At 33.2% G+C, this 18,744-nt stretch overlaps 1 long non-coding RNA gene across 2 annotated transcripts in view; it reads right to left on the reverse strand.

Annotated features, from left to right (window-relative positions):
* Nucleotides 1-2,952: 2,952 nt before the first annotated feature.
* The window catches only part of LOC122148614, a 94,477-nt gene continuing 78,685 nt past the window's right edge, over nt 2,953-18,744 (reverse strand). The window contains exons 3-5 of one of the 2 annotated variants that reach the window (XR_006162512.1): nt 13,466-13,609; nt 9,216-9,398; nt 2,953-3,646 (exon numbers count right to left, since the gene is read on the reverse strand). This is a non-coding gene — a long non-coding RNA (uncharacterized LOC122148614). Of the gene's footprint in view, nt 3,647-9,211; nt 9,399-13,465; nt 13,610-18,744 lie in introns of both variants that reach the window. The other variant, XR_006162511.1, reaches the window with a different exon arrangement.

Consider the following 18,744-nt stretch of genomic DNA (forward strand, 5'->3'; position numbering starts at 1 on the left):
ATAAACCTGTGAAATGATCCCATCTCAGAATGGCTGTGATGGCCATGTTACAGTCCTCTCCACCTAGACCTTCTGTTTTTGAGGAGGTTACAGCCTTAAATCTTTGCATTTATATATATATATTTTTTTTCAGACATTTTTCAAGTATTTCATGCAAAGTTTCCAATTTCTTGTGCTCTGTGCTCTACAAATTAAGCTATGGGAATAACATGACACACGCTTGTGATTGTTTTTGTGGTGCATGAACAACAATCTACAGGTTCTTCAGGTGCAATTCTATATCTGTTGTGCTTTTTAATATTCGGACTGTCCTATAGAGTTAATCAAACTTTGCTTAATATTGAACTTCAGGCCGCTGACAGACAGAGTCGGCGAGTTTTCTTTTGTTACGGTCAGCGCATTTCAATAAGCCTCCACCACAGAGTTTGGATGAGATAAAGTTTATTAATAATTTACAGCCTGTCTTCGTGGCCTGAGCTATGCCAGATCATTTCGGCTAAAGCACACGCCTCAGTCTGCTGTCTGCTTTCTGTCAAATGCAGCTTTTATGTCCCTATTTCCAAGGTCAAAATAGTTGTAGCATGAGATACACAGTGAGAGGTCACATCACAACACTCGGCCACTAAAAAGACTCTCAGAGCTGTGTGGATTTCAAAGACTCCTTCAGAAAGGTTCAGAACAATCTACAGAGCAACCCATCTTGCTGCTAGCCCTATGACAGCTAACTTCCTGTCTCATACAGTGTGGCCTAGAGAGAGGATGCATGGGTCAGATGCCATTCATAAACATAACACTCCACCATTCAGATACAGTGCGTGTCAAGAAGGGTGAGTTACATACTGTAGCGAACACAGATGTGCTTAAACTGCAGCTATATATATATATATATATATATATATATATATATATATATATGTGTGTGTGTGTGTGTGTGTGTGTGTGTGTGTGTGTGTGTGTGTGTGTGTGTTTGTGGAATTAAAATAATAATGTACAATATGTGAATAAATGTAGAATAATAAATGTAATTTGGAAACATATGTTTTAATTATAAATGTAAATACTGAATAATAAATCATAGAATATAATACATGTAGAATTATAAATGTAATATGGAAAAATATGTAATAATTATAAATGTTAATACTGAATAATAAAACATAGAATATAATACATGTAGAATAATAAATGTTATAAATAATGAAAAAACTAAACAATTCTTGACAAATCTCAGAATATGAAATATGTCAATATTTTATCCTAAGCTGTCTTCAGTCAAAAAATTAAAATAAATAAATTAAAAAGACATTACATTTACACATTGAAGTCATAGGAAAAGTAGCAAAAGTTAGTGAATACACAGTGAAAAAGTTATATACTATAATTTACAAGACTACACTTTAATGTGACTTTCATATGCTTTCATATATTTAGTTTTACTAAATCACAACCATCTCTGTGGATCTTTTATTGTTTAAAAATATAGTATGTATAAATGTTCAACCTAAGCTAAAGTCCTTTCATAAGAGAACTTCTGGAGAAAACTTAGAGCAGATGATGTGCATCTAGTCAGGGTTCCTCAGCAGTACATCAGTATTCCCTTTAAAGTGAGGCACGTGAAGGCGTTCATCAGCTGGCTGTAAGATTGTGGCTCATGGTGGGAGTCTGATGTATAGTTTTTGTGTAAAAGGGCGGTACTCTGACAGGGACACAATGAAAAACAACCCCTTCTACATACGGTCCTGCCAAACTGTCAGTGAGATGGCTTCATCTGCCATTCCTCACAGCTGCAGGATACAATGAGCCCGCCAGCAGATCTGAGCTCAGAATACACAGAAACACAGACTCCTGAAAGTCACCAGCCTGCACGAGACTTTAAATAAATGTCAATTACAGTGCTTTTGTAGATTAAAACCTGCGCTGGACTGTCAAATCCTTCATTTATAAGAGTAAAGATATTTGGCATCGCTTCAGAGTTTTGACATTAAAGTTGCAAACTCCCTATATATATATAATATTATATTGTATTGATATATATATATATATATATATATATATATATATATATATACATGCATTTTGATATGTTCCTAGAACCAGACTTAAAAACAGGGGTGAACGCGCATTTGCGGTCATAAAATCAATAACATATAATATATATAAATCAATAATCAATCTATCCTCTCTCTCGCTCTCTCACTATATATAACTTAACATTTTTAAAATAAAATATAAAAATAAAGTAATACTGAAAAATGTATATATACCTATATATATATATATATATATATATATCTACACACACACACACACACATATTAAAAACATTTTAATTTTAAAGTTAAACTCTGATGAGTGATGAGTTGCTAACTTAACATTAAGTTAAAACAGAAAATATAAAAATAAAAACTTTATAAATAAAACAAAATTAAATATTAATAAAAACTAGAATAATATAATACTAGAATAAATACTAAAATAACACTAACTAAACCTTTTGTTACTATGAATAAAATTAACTTTAACTTAGATAAAATAATAATAATTTGAGATTTGATAATAATAATTATAATACTAATAATAATTTCATCTAGTTGCAAGGTAATGTTTATAATTTTTAACTTGATTACTAAAATAAGAAAACTGAAAAAAAAAGAATAAAATTCTATAACAATAAATAATAGTATATATACATACATACATACACACACACACACATACACACACACACACACACACATATATATATATATATATATATATACACTGTATTTAAATAAAGTATATGATAATATAATATATACATATGTATGTGTATGTGTGTATTCTATAGATATATAATACTACATTACAATAATAAATAATAAAATCACACTATTAGAATTGCAGAATGGCATTCTACTCTTATTATTGCATATTATTGTATATAATATGCATGTGAATTGTGCATTAACACATTTCAAAATGCATGAATTCAAGAATGCAAAATTAGGACCATTTCCATTCATGTACATAATGTGCATAAAGTTGTGTAGAGTGTAAACCAAAAAATGAAATCAGAAAATACTTCCATCAAAGTCTTGGAGCTAAAAACAAAGCAATGCTAACTTTAACATTAGTTAGAAACCACATGGGTCTTTGTGTTTAGCGTGGACAGAAACACGTTTAAAGTGCCAATGATAATTTTGCTGACTGTCTTTGTCTCCCCTGATTTAAGCAAAAGGGGTTTGATATCTGTTTTTGATATTGTTCAGCTCAACCCAAATAAAGAAATCTCTTGAGCCGCTCTCACCTGCACTCGAAAACAATTATGGCAACTTGCATTTTCTCCAGCATGCACAGACACTACATCTGAGCCGGTTCTGCATTGCTGTCCCAGTTCTTCACATCAGAAGGAAAATACCCAGTCCACACGCTCAGTGGGATCATCCTCTTTACCCTTACATTTTCAGTGTTTGTGAGAAAGTTTTATGAAGAGAAAGCTCTATTGCTTGTCCGCGGCGCTCTCAAGTGATTTGCTAAGTACCTCTGTAAAGAAGTCTTCTCCAAAGCTTCTGTATTTGGTTGGATTCTTTATCAGGCCTGAATGCGCTCTAGTGGATCTGGTAGATGTCACATCTAATGACTTCTTTTTTGCCATCTTGCATGGCTAAAAAAAAAAAAAAAAAAACACTTGATTAAGCAAAGAGAAATACTGAAACAAAGTCAATTAAGATACACAGATACACAGAAGCCTGCAGACATTTGAGTTTATCTGAGTGTTTCTCAAATAAATAAATAAGCAAACAGATGCAGATATACTACAGAGCAAAAGTTTGGGGTCGATATGATTTTATAACGTTTTTGAAAGTAGGCTTCATTTATTTGATCAAAATATTGCATCAGAACAATATTGTGAAATATTATCGAGTCAAAATCTGTTATAACAAAAAAATGGAATGACAGTAATAATGGGTAATAATGGAACAACACTTTTAAAAAGATTGTTCATGATTATTTAAAACAGCATCTGCATTCATCGGTTTTCATAAAATAGTTTTGTTATAAGACACAATAAAAACAGCTTTGTGAATCAAAATCACTCCTTTCCTGTAAAACCTATAAAGATAAACTTAAAAAAATAATTAAATAAATAAATAAAAATAAAGAAAATAAAAAAATAAAAACTGATTCAAAAACAAATAAAATAATAATAACAAAAACTATAATATTATCTAGACCAGTGGTTCCCAACCACATTCCTGGAGGCCCCCCAACACTGCAGGTTTTCCATGTCTCCTTAATCAAACACACCTGATTCAGATCATCAGCTCATTAGTAGAGACTCCCAAGACCTGAAATGGGTGCGTCAGACAAAGGAGAGATGCAAAATGTAAAATTACACTGTTTTAAGCAGCCATTACTTCAGTCTTCAGTGTCAAATGAACCTTCAGAAATCATTCTTATTAATATCAATGTTGAAAACAGTTGTGCTTCTTAAAATTTTTGTGGAAACTGAGATACATTTGTAAAGGATTATTTGATTAAAAAAAAATAAAAAAGTTCTAAAGAACAGCATTTATTTGAAAAAATAAATATTTTCTAACAATATAAATGGCTTTAACTTTTGATCAAATTATTTATTCCTTTCTGAATAAAGCATTAATTTCTTTCATAAAAAAAAATATTAATAATAAATAAAAATGTTATGGTGTTCATGTCTGTAAACACATTGCATTACAAGTTACACAAACAATAGTAGCAGTGATGCTTGACTTACTGTAGCAAGCACCACTAACAAACATGTGGTAATTACTGAACATATACAGCATATAAATGAATTTAATTTCACAAATGGTTTCATATTTCAACCCCAAGAGCCCTGTTTTCTGAACCACCTGTTCTGCTGCTCTGCACAAGTGGGTGTAATTGCTTTTTGGATGAAGTAGCCGACGTGCTGTATTGTCTCCAACTATTTGCATGGCAGTGACAGAAAGCCTTTTATCCCATCTATGTTATCGCTGCTATCTGTAATACAGATGCCAGGTCGGTCGCCGGTTTTGGAGTCAGCGATGATCAGAGGCAACACAAATAATCAGCCCCCCCGCTGTATTATGGAGATTGCATCTGAGGGAGTGACTGATTGTTCCCAGTTTATCTGATATTTGGGGAAATGGATTATTCAGACGCTTTAACAATTGTCTGCGGAAGCCCGTGGCGAGAAAACTCTTTCGCCTGATCCTGAAAGATACAGGCCCAATGTGGCCGGACGGCTTTCTTTATACCACATGGGAATTTAGAGAGAGGAAATTTCCTGCCTCTGAGGATGAAATATATGTACAACAGATAGATTTATTTATTTTTTTTTTTTTTTTGCCATACATCCAGTTGTTTGTCATAGAGAGAGAGAGGGAGACCGCTGTATGTTTGTAGTGTTTTTTTTTTTTGACTTCTGTTTTGATGCACTTGCAGCCAGTCTGAGTCACACGGATGTTATTCAGCATCTTCTGAACATGAGCACGTTGACATTAAGCGGTGAAGAGAAAATGCCATAATGGAGAATAAATATAAAAAGTGCTGCAGTTGCACACATACAGTAAGGTCACCAAATCCGGTAACCTGTTATGATTCCTTGTCAGCTTTGGTGACTCTACTGTATATCTGCAGCTTTACACAACAGAGCAATATGCGTTCTAAAACACAGAATAAAGATGTTTAGACATCACCAGCTGTATATCAGTATATCTGCAACTGTTCACATCACAGCAAAATGTCGCCAGACTGAATTTGGTAACATTAAAGCCACTTTATGTGAAATAGAAGAGATATGGCTTGAGATATGGCTTGAGTTCCTCCTTCAGTGCAAGTCTGTGGGATGTTTTTGCCCATTTTATCATCCAGCAGGCATAAATAGTAAAAAAATAACAATAAAATAAAATCACATTTCCCCCTCAACATGCTGCACAATTTAAGATACTAGTAAGTTACATGAGCTATTAAACAGAGTTAGAGTGTAGAAATATTGGATATAAGAAAATATAATTTGGTCAGAACTGCTGATGGCTTCATGATTCACAAGTGACCACACACATGTATTAACAGTTGAAACCGAACCCATTGTCCATGGCACACAATCTCCACCATGGAGACAGGTGAAACACCAGTCTATATAGCACCACACAGACACACATATTGAGTAGCTTCAACACTGATAAAAGGAATAACCCATTTGAGTTAAATGAGGTTGTTCCTCTGATGGAGCAAAATGACTTGAGTTACAGGTCTTAAGTAAAGTACCGTTCATTAGCTCTGTTAGTCATTAGCCTTTGCGAATGGATTAGACTCGTCTATCCAAAGCATCTCACTTATTTATTTTACAGGGTCTTTTTGTAACTGTACACATGTACACACCAACCACCTCCACTAAAATAATAAGAGGGGCAAAATAATTGAGGGGCAAATTACACTGAAGCATTGGAGATTGCATCAAACAGGTCAAGACACAAAGTGTGTGTGAGAGAGAGACAGAAAAATGTGTGATTGGAAAATGAGTGCGACATTAAAGCAAGAAGCTTTATGATGTTAAATGGAGCTCTGGCAAATGTCACTCAACCCTTGAAACACTTTGATGAATCAGACATGTCACCACAGAAACAAGGTTTTATTGAGCTCTTAAATATTCAGTTTGGTCTTCTAAATCATTCCTGTCAGAACTTTGGAAAACCATTTTTATAAAAAACATTTTTAGAAAATCTTCTATTATTAAATCTTCTAAATCTTCTAAGGTTTGCTGTTCAAAGGCACCTTAAAGAAATACTTTAAAATTAACTAAAAATGTGCTCACCCTCAGGTCATCCAAGATTTAGAGGAGTTTGTTTCTTCATGGAAACAGATTTGGAGAAATTCTGCATTACATCACTTGCTCACCAGTGAATGGGTGCCGTCAGAATGAGAGTCCAAACAGCTGATAAAAACATCACAATAATCCACAAGTAATCCACTCCAGTCCAGCAGTTAACATCTTGTGAAGTGAAAAGCTGCAGTTTTTGCAGGAAACAACTTTATCATTACGGCACCCATTCACTGCAGAGGATCCATTGTTGAGCAAGTGATGCAATGCTACATTTCTCCAAATCTTTTCCGATGAAGAAACCAACTCATCTATATATTGGATGGCCTGAGGGTGAGCACATTTTCAGCAAATTTAAATTTTTGGGTGAACTATTCCTTTCACATATACAGTATGCTCACTGTCCCTTATTATCAACATCCGTCAGATGTACTTGATGCAACATATTAAAATTGAAAGTAAGTCCATAATCATATTTGCAAATATTACTCTCACCAGCAGGATTTGAGCACTGTATATTTGATAAGTGTTTGCATTTATGCATGTGGCAGACACTTTTATCCAAAATAACTTACAGTACATTGCATTCAGGTCATGCATTTTAAGTTCATGCACTTGGAAATGAATAAATAACCCTGAGATGGCTTGCATATGCTGTTTGCTATTGTAAAATGCAGATATTTGAGTTATTGATCGCATGCATATTCTGTTTATTAATTACATACTTGCATTTGTACTCTATTAATGCTTTGAGAAACCATTAAAAGCTCAATATCAGCAAAATGACTTAAGGTTTCTGTAGAGGTGAATAACTCATTCATAGGTATCTCATACTGAATTCTTTCCAAAACTGATGTAAAGGAAAAAGATGCATTTATGCTTATGGAAGCAACACTAGTTTGGTCTGATGCTCATTATTTTACATTGGCTCACCTCTGCATGTTGTCTGATATTGAAATGCTGTAATTTTTGTTTTTATGGAGTATATTAATGTGTGTAGGAGAATAGTGCTGATATGTATTGCTAGGAAATGTATCAATGTGTGGAATAGCTGAGTTCCTGTCAACAATTTTATTATAGTAATGGTTTAATTTCAGTATTTGTCTATTCTTTTACCCACAAAAATCTTAACATTTCTGAGAAACTGTATCGGAGTGCAGTCGTTTTCCATTTTAGCTATAATGCATGTCGAAGTGTTTTTTTTTTTATAATGCATGTCGAAGTGTTTTTTCAAGTGTTTTTTTTTAATGTTTTTATTAGCCAAGGGAAAATGATTTGCTTGCTTTGACCTTGTTGATGTGAGCAGGATGGAAAACAGAGAACCACTGGAGAAGATCCATTTTGGATCTTAAGGAGACCATCTGTTGGTAGACAGAGCTAGCGTGATGTTTTGATGACCCACAGAGAGAAAAATATGGCTGAATTTCATAGAAACATGTCCAGGTCACATTAACTCTAATTTCAAAAGAAAAACACATTTTTCCCCTCATTGCATTTGACTGTGTACTCTAGAGTTTTATTTTTATTTTTTTATTAATTTAAAAAACAGAATAAATTATAAACATCACTCCACATGAAATACTACCAAAATACTTTTTAAAGATAATTTATATAAATGTTATAAAAACAATTTAAATAAAGGACAAGAGTTCCAAAATATTGAGTTCCAAATTTTATTTTATTTTATTTTATTTTATTTTATTTTATTTTATTTTATTTTATTTTATTTTATTTTATTTTATTTTATAGTAATTGGACAAAAATGACTTTTTTTTCAATGAAATCCATTAACTATACTTTAGTTTGATAATGTTTATTTATTTATTTTTATATATATATTTTTTACAGAACTTTATGGTACTAAATTATACTTATGGGATAGCTATGATGAAATATATTTCCAAAACATGTTTTACCATAAAACTGCAAACTGAGAACATCTAAGGGATACTCCACCCCAAAATTTAAATTTTGTCATTAATCCTAACCCTAACCCTAATGTTGTTCAAAACCCATAAAAGCTTCGTTCATCTTTGGAACACAATTTAAGATATTTTGGATGAAAACCGGTAGGCTTGTGACTGTCCCATAGACTGCCAAGTAAGTTACACTGTCAAGGTCCAGAAAAGTATGAAAGACATTGTCAGAATAGTCTATCTGCCATCAGTGATTCAACTGTAACGTTATGAAGCGATGAGAATACTTTTTGTAAGCGAAGAAAACAAAAATAACGACTTTATTCAACAATTCCGTTGTTAACAGTCTCCTCTGTGTCTCTCCATGCTGCGTATGCTCTTCTGTGTCATCCGCGCCACAAGGATGCACTGTTTTCTTTCAAATCAAAGCTAAATACATGTAGAAACAGCACATCATCAGCATACGCACCTACCCTGCTCTTCATGGTGTAGGCTTGATTTTTCCAGGTTTCAGACACCGTTTGTCTCTACAGCATGGGAAGAGCAGTCACAGTGCAGGAAAGACATCACACTGGATTTATGGGTGACTGAAGCACAGGGACAATCAGGTGTGTAATCATGATCTGTCAGTGTCCTCTCATGAGTCTGAACCTGAGCTGCAGACAATGACATGAGGAGAGACAGATCATCACAATCACAGCCTTTAATCATACAGTACATAAATGCATGAACAGACACCTCAAACAAGCATGTTTACACTGGACAAACTCTTGCATTTAAAATCAGAAAAACAACAAAAGAATGAAACAGGTTCTTGTTTTGTATAAATGTTGAACAGTAGCAATGCTAATGGAAAATAAATCTATTCAGTACTACCCAATATGCCAAAGGGTGCAGTTTTCTCCAGTATGGTCTATGATTGCATTCAATACAGTTATTGTATTTATGGATGAGATATTTATGGACAGTTAGTAAAATGCTAGCTTTGATTTATGAATGCACAGGCATGTATCTGATGTCAATTTAAGACTTTTGGTAACTCAGCCAGTGATGTGTTTGTTAATTAAATACTAAAACTATTTTAAAAATTTTGTTAATTGAAATAGAGCTAAAAATAAAATAAAATATTAGATGAAAAACTTAGACTTACACTTAAAACTTGAAAATCAGACATTTTGCAACTAACTGGAATAAAATATATATAAGTATGAAAATTACTGAAGCACTGAAAAATAATAAATTATTAAATAATAAATATAACAAATAAAAAATGATAAAAATGACAAAAGCACATAAAGTACAGTAAAAATAAAACTTAGTTTGTATATATTCTATATATATATATATATATATATATATATATATATATATATATATAGCATTTAAACAAATAAATTAATATAAAAACCAAAAGTAGAAAAACTGAAATAGTATTTTCTTGTAAAACATACTCCAATAATCTTTATTTACCATGTAAATTTTTACAGTGTATAAAAATAATTAAAACTATAATAACACTTGGGTAACTCAACCATAGCTAAGCCACACAGAAAATATGCAAACTGCATTTTAAATTAAATTAAAAACATAAATATGTAACAATGTTATTTAATACATCAACAATTCCAGCATCTTTCCTTCCTTGCAGTACCTTGCATGTCTCGCTCCATTTTTGATCCCACAAAATGAATTGAATAATACCCTATAGAAAATGAATCGAACATGGACAGCTAGGTTTCCATTCACTCCCAATATCTAAATCACAATATTTATGCATTTTGACTTTTTTATTGTCATCAGGTATATGCACTGTACTATGAAGACATAAAGAGACAAATGTTCATGTTCATTTCGCCACAATGCAAATGCAGCATGAAAACATGCATGAAATCCACTCCCTCCATTTTAGTGAATGCCACATATGAGCATAAATGATTGAATTTAGATACAGATGAAGACACTACTATGCTCACATTTTAATTGTTAAAACATTTTAATTGTTAAATTAAACTAGTTACATTTAAACCAATATGTCCATGTGGAATAAAGCAGTATAAATCTTATGATGTACACTGGAGGCCAAAAGTTTAGAATAATTAGGATTTTTTAATGATTTTTGAAAGAAGTCTTATGCTCACTAAGGCTGCATTTATTTGATGAAAAAAAATAAGTAAAAACAGTAATATTGTGACATATTATAACAGTTTAAAATAACTTCTCTGTATTTTAATATATTTCAAAATTTTCAGCATCATTACTTCTTCAGTGTCACATGATCCTTCAGAAATCATTCTAATATGCTATGTATTTATAATCATGGGTCTGTAGCATTTGTAATGCATCTGCTTGCACATGTCAAAATTATAACTCACTAACCACCATTTATCTATATCACACAGTACAAGATCAATAAACATAGCTGAACAATGCAATGAAGTCAGAAATGAGTTTACAACAAATATCTGACACAGAAGCAAAAAATACAGATGCAAATTCAATCAACCGTTTCACAGCACTTTTGCATGCAGTGTTTCAGCGAAAACACCAGCGTCTTACTTCTGTCTCACTGTGGACTGTGCCTTATTAAAAAAAACACACACGCACTATTTTCCCAATTAGCATTGCAGTAATTCAACCTACAGAAATCAGCCGGTAAACAAAATTATGTTTTAAAAGAGATGTTTGTGCACATTTTCTATTGATCATGGCAGCAGTAATTCTGCTGATGATCAAATGATGGAGGACAACATTATGACTAGGCACACATCCAGACGTACGCTGCACTTTTGGCATTTTAAAGAGACAATTCTACAGTCTGGATTACAGATTGAGTAATGCATTAAGGTCCTAGTAATTTCGCAACATAGCAACACAACCTAGGACTCAGAACTGACCTGTAAGATCAAGAATTGCACAGCATAAATGGTTTTAATGCTGAATTTGTGAGAGAATCTGCTCTGTTTACTTGTTTTAGTGAATTGGGCACTTAAACAATGCAGGCAGCATGTACAAATAAACCCTGCAATTCATTTTTAATGCATTAACCCCTAAAAAGTGCAACAAAAAGAATAGGCCTGATTATATTATTTTCGTGGATGAGTTTGTATCTCTAACCAATATAGAAAAACTATTCTTGCAGAATCAATAACCTATATGAAAAACACATATGTTCCCGATATTGTGTTTAGACAGGATATGCGATTGTAATTTCTCACTAAAGGCACAGTATTGCTAAAGACCTCAGGGTCAGAAAATAATAGAAAAGACAATATCCTTTAAAGTGGTTCACATTAGTGACATGATGCACCTGGTGGGTAAGCTCATAAAATGCAATCAAATATATGAAGTTGTAAGACAATTCATATTAGTAATGGAACCCGGGCTCTGCCTAGAAGAGAGAGAGAAAAAAACAAACAAACAAAAAAACCTATACATACAATTTACTGCAGTTTCCAGCACATAGAGCCAGTAATAGACCAACAACATTTGTTCGGTTTTACACAAATTTTGATTGCATGGGCAGATTATTGATTAATAAAGACTTATTTTTGTGTGGTTCCTTGCATAATTCTGTTATGATGACTTTAACATGCTTTTACTAGTGCATGATGTGCAAACTAATACATTTTAATGTTTGCATCACATAATCAGCTCCTTACGTATGGCTTATCTGATTTGCTTGGCAGTGCACCCGGTACAGTACTGCACTTGCATGAATCACAATAAAAGAGCTCAAATAAATAGTCATAGAAGCAATCTAAAATGTTTTGCTTCAAGTAATGTATTTTTATCTCACGTTTGCTTTAGTTAACACTCTCGGTTAGGTTAAGGGTAGGGTTTGGAGTCGATAACAGGGCTAAAAAGGTCGCTAGCTGATGTCCCGGGGGCTATTGTGTCAGTTTGGCTACCAAAATGCCTAACCAAAATTTTAATTACAAGGTCAAAATGCGGCAGGGATGTTTATATGAATGTATCTTTGAAGGTAACCGACTGTGTTCAGAAAAGTTTTCAATGGCATTTTCATTTCATCTTACCTGCAATCCCTGATAAAGTAGTGTGTATATATATATATATATGTATATATGTATATATATATATATATATATATATATATATATATATATATATATATATATATATATATATATATATATATATATATATATATAATGATCTTTCTAGGTGGGCTAGTTAAAATTTTTTCCAGGCTACCAAAATCTGAGGAGTGCCTAACTGAAGGGCTACCAGGGATTTTGAAAATTTGCTCGCAAATTAAATTGCGAGAAGAGAAAATTAAACATGCTATTTAGCACTAGACATGGGACATTTCTTTAGAAAACTGCTTTGAAACATGCTACAAAGAACATAATATAAATTTGCAATCATTTTATAACCACAGGCATGTTTCTGTATGACAAAACTGCATCTGAAGTAGAGCAAAGAAAAATAAATAATAAAAATAAAAATAAAAAGATAACACTGATAGGGCCTCTTGTGGAAAAGTGAAGCAAAATGTACCAGGAGCAACATATTTCAAGTTTTTCAGAAACATAGACAGTGACACATATTTCCAATGAGCTGGAATCATATACTAGTGTTTTCAGCAGACACTGTTAACAACCGGCCCTACAATGCTTGCAAAAATGCAACAGTGGACACGCTCACGGAACTGACCTCCTAGATGCTTCGGAAGGGATTATGCCTTTAATGAAATAATCCTCACCTGATCTCCATCGTGTTCTGTGTTTGATTCGAGAAATTGTGTGGGTGTTTGGTTCTCTCTTTGAGTAGCAGCCGAGTCGATGTCACGACGCACAGCCAATTACTGTGCCATACTGGTTGTCCTACGCATCACCAAGGTGCCAACCTGCCAAAAACAAAAGGTGTGAGAAGCGTGAGCCTTTGCCAATCCTGTGCGAGATCTTTTCCAAGCCTTTTGTATTATGTATGTTTCTTTAAAGTTCTCAACATAGTACTCACTGAGGCATAACACATTCTAAAATTACTAACCATCTAACTGGGTGCAGATTTAAAAAGAAAACATGTTTCGAAACAGGTGGCTTTCCCAGCTGGTGCTCTGGAGTAGCGTTCAGTATTTCTCTGTTGTTTACAGGAAATCAACAATGACTGTACTTACTTTTATTAAATTTAAATTCCAGGTCTATTTTCTAGGTTTATATTCGTCTTAGAGTATACAATCACAAGTGGTCAGTCATTTACATCTAGAATTACCATGTATCTCATATATATCAAATGCATATGTTGATAATGCACAAAAACAGTTTCTCCAAAATATAAGTAGCCTAAATGTCATAAAAATAAAATAACAAATGTCAGCAAAAGGCCAGTGTGTTATAAGATATGGTCTGCAAATTTTAATCTAACTATAAATGTGAAATGAGTTACTTTAGTGGACATTATTGGAAGTTTTGATTAGATATGATAATCAAAAAATGTATATTCATAACATCATTAGATTAATAGAATGTACAATATGTATATATACAGTATATGTGTGTATATATTTTTTATAATTTTGCATTTAAAAAATATTAATACATGTATATAATATAGAAATGAATATGATAAAATCCCCTTTTCTCTTATTTTGAATGTTATCTCTATTTATCATTTATAATTCTATTTTTATATTATAATTTATATTAATAATAATAATTTATTAATAAAATTTACAATACAAGTTTTTTTTTTTTTTTTTTTAAGAAGTAATACTTGCATTCATAGTCTTTCATCAAAACGTAATAGCTTAATTACATGTTTATTTTTTTTCAAGATATACAGTCTTTGGGGTAGAAGAAAAGACTTTTGACCCTCCTCTCAGATGTTTCATTTTTGCAGATGGACAGCAACTCCGACTCCACTTATTTAGACAGCTTGTGAAGGAAGGAAGTGAAGAATTGCTTTGTCATCTCATTTAAATCCTGTCCATCCACCAACCACTGATTGTTTCACCTGCCGACATCCACCTCGCTGAGACGAAATGCCTCCAGGAAAATGAACTCGAGGGGGAACCGAGCACTTAGATTGTTCTGGCAGGGGTGAACTGGGTTGGCAGGGTGTTGTTTGTAACACACTTTATTTTCCCACCACATGCTGAACTTAGCAAGTCAATCGACAGATCAGCATGAGGGCTATTTGGAGGCTGTTGCCATGGTTTTGTTAAACAGTGGACTAATCAACCTCTTCACACATAACGATAACTCACTTTCACAGCTAATGGCTATAAATGCTATAAAGTTTTGCTTATGTTTTCTTAACCAGGACTTCGGGTTGGTGATATAAAAATCTGTCAAATGGTATAAATTTTTTGAGTACGTTGAGTATATTGTGTGTTTTCTGTACTATTCTGATACACTGCTGAATCTTCAGTACCAAGGTATAAAGAGATCATTTAGCCAAGAATGTATTTTGAAAGTTAATTTTCTCTGTGAATGTGAATACATTTAGATAAAAAACAGTATAGATATATGAAAATGTATAAAATATTAGTAGGTGGCCAACCATAGTGTGCTTTCTACCGCCGCAAGCTATTGTTATTAAACAGTCCTTACTTACATATACTGTATATATATATATATATATATATATATATATATATATATATATATATATATATGTAAGTAATGACTGTTTAATAACCATAGCATGCGGTAAGAGCCTTTAGTGTAAAGGTCTTTCTTTACATTTTTGATGCGTAGACTGTAGCCTAAAACTATCCCATGTTTTGAAATTAACTCACTGTAAATTTTCTAATGGTTTTTAAGTATGTTACAATGTTATATTATAATGTTGTTGTTGTTTTACTTCGTCATTTCATCTCGGTTTACAAACCAAAATTTTACAATTGCAGTCAGTTTGCAACCTGTGCCTTTGCGCCACCTGGCGGTATACGCAAATAACACACGACTGACTTGCAGTTAATGCCGCGGCCCTGCGGCGGCGGTACACGTGGCAGTATTACCCATTACTGTACATATTCTTATAAATATTTTTATTATATGTTAGGGGTGACCCCGAATAGTCAAAGATTCAATGCTTCCATAGGAGAAGCCTGATTCGACTACCAATCTCACGGTATATTAGCCTGGGTGCCAGCCCGAACCCTGCCCACAACGTCAGGCTAACGGTATATACCAATCTCATCGAATATTTGCGGGGTGTTATGATCATGCCATTTTGGCTATATAGGGGTGCTCAAATGTCTGATTTCGCATAGAACATACCGGTTTTCTCCCAATATAAACAGCCTATTTAAATAATGCTGTAAATAAGAATCTGAAAAGAAAGAAGCTTCAAATAAATATTTTAACCTGCGTGAATAAATCCAACCACCCCTATAGATTTAAGTTTCACTTTCCATAATTCGTGACCTACAGAGGAGCAATTGCCAGCAGGGATTTAAAACTTTAACAAGACTCAAATTGACACAGGTACTGTAGAGTGAAAGACTAGATTTTTTTTCGATCAGGTAGGGTACCATCGATTTCAAAACATTATTGTGTATATATTATCTCATAAAAGATGCATTTGTTTGAATTGCACTGCAGTAAAGCACTTCATTGTAGCTACTACGGTGATAATCTCTTCAGCGCGCAGCGCGAGCAGGACAAACAACAATGCAGAATATTAATAACTATGACTGGGACTGTCATATACTGTACTTAACAATTATAATGAGAACACTATTATAATAAAATGCTGTGAACGCGTCCACAAAAGGAGTTCATTCAGAGCTGCGCAGACATGTTTGTGCATTCAGGGCATTTTGTGCCCGTAAGTCGTAATATTAATGTTATGTTGTATAAATAACAAAGCATATTCTATAAGAGGAAAATGATGAGTTAAATCCCATTGATTAAAAATCTGTTGCTTCATTCTACTGGTCATCTTCAGCGTGCACAGCTCAAAACAGAAATGCAGACCATTAATAACGGCTGTCATATAGGCCTGCATAACGTTAAAATGAGAGCACTATTGTGAAAAAAAGTGAATTCTTAGGGTTTCGCTGAAGTTTAATGTTAATCTTTTAATCAAAACATAAAACTTTTACTCCGTTTGTATCTGTGAGGCGTCCGTTACACGTTTTCTCTGTGTGTGTTAACGTAATTATGACTGTTGACTGTCTGATTTGACTCTTGGTAATGTATTTTGCCCCACCCCCAAAGCATAGGATTCAACTATCAGTCGAATATCGGCAAGATTCGAAAATTCCAATTCGACTATGAAAATCCTGAGTTGGGGACACCCCTTTATACACGCACGCACACACACACACACACACACACACACACACGAAAGAGAGACAGAGCACACAGATAGATAGATAGATAGATAGATAGATAGATAGATAGATGGATAGAAAGCTCACCCTGAAGCAGCCTTGAATGTGTTAAAAAAAACAAACAAACAAAAAAAAATAACAGCAGCTCAGCACTGATTAGCAAGATTTACAGAGTAGAGTTGCAATGAAAGAGTCACGTTTTGCCACACACCACTAGAGACAACACATAGAATACAGAACTAGCAATAAAGCGTTTCTACACAGTCTGCTGCTGATGAACCAGAGAACAATGTACAATAAAATCTATGATTGTACATCAAGTAAATGCCATAAATGGTGTTGTGAAAGGTCAGTGTGTTGTATAAGAAATGGATTGTGAAATTTAAATCACAGTTGGTGCAAGAAGCATTGTCCTGAGCTGCAAGGTTCAGTGACCAACACTGAGTTTCAGCATGTGTAAATAAACTCAACTAAACTTGCATTTGGAGCTAAAACTGATGAATAAAAAAAAAGAAAAAAAAAGAAGAATCAAGATGTTACATTCTAATGGCAAACCATTTATAAAAAAACGCCATCACAGCTTGACTCCATTTGCCCAGACACTTCGTCTCCACCTCCTTGTCTTTCCTCCGTCACAGTCCTCTCATGTTTACTTATTTCCTCTCCGAACACATTATTCCTGCATTTACTCTGCCAATCAAATCTACATGCCCATTACTGAATGGAGACTGGAGCGGATCACAGCTAATTGTTTCTCCACACATCAGAGCAGTGATCTCACACATTAAAGAGGCTCTGGCTCTGAAATGAGAACAATGCAAGAATCTGTGCATGTTTGGAGTAATAGTAATTATTCTAATAGCCAAAATGATGAGTTTAGAGAGAGAGAAAAAATAGACAGAAACATTGCAGCAAAAAAAGGCCTGTTTTGACAACATGATCACTTATTAATCTTAAACTGCTTTAAGTCAGACAGATAGGACACAAAGAGAAGAGAAAACTCAACATGTTGTCAAAAAGCAGAGATGACAGTAGGACAGTAGGCCTTCTTTTAGTAACTGAGCTGTTCTGAAGGGTTTTTAGTCATTAGATACAGAAACTGACTAAGTCTCGGCTCAAATGACAAGATCAGAACTGAGCTTACTGCAACAATTGCTCTAATTCAGAGTTGGAAGGAACAGTTCGTCCAGAATGAAAATTAAGTCAATTTTAATCATCCTCATGTCATTTCAAACCCAAGTTTGATTTGTATTTTTTCTGCCGAACACAAAAGGAATTTTTAAAGAATCTTAATGCAGCAATTTTCCCCTCAACAATATTTCATAGTGATCATGAAAACTCCAAAAAGACAAAAAAAAAAAAACAACAAAAAAAAAAACTTCAATTTTATATAATTTTAAAGTTGTTTTTTTTAAATAAATAAAAAAATAAAAAAATAAACATGCATATAAGAAGCATTATATATATATATATATATATATATATATATATATATATATATATATATATATATATATATATATATATACATTTAAATAAATTAAGAGCCTGAGCTTATCTAATATGAGCAGGTAGTGCATTCCAGAGTTTTGGATAAAATAAAAAGCAATATAAGAATAGCTCACAAAATCACAAAAATAGTGTATTTCCACAAGCCATTTTGTTTGTCAATATTCATTCATATTTATTTATTTAGCAGG

Source organism: Cyprinus carpio, chromosome A18, assembly GCF_018340385.1.
Source record: "Cyprinus carpio isolate SPL01 chromosome A18, ASM1834038v1, whole genome shotgun sequence".
Lineage (NCBI taxonomy): Eukaryota > Metazoa > Chordata > Actinopteri > Cypriniformes > Cyprinidae > Cyprinus > Cyprinus carpio.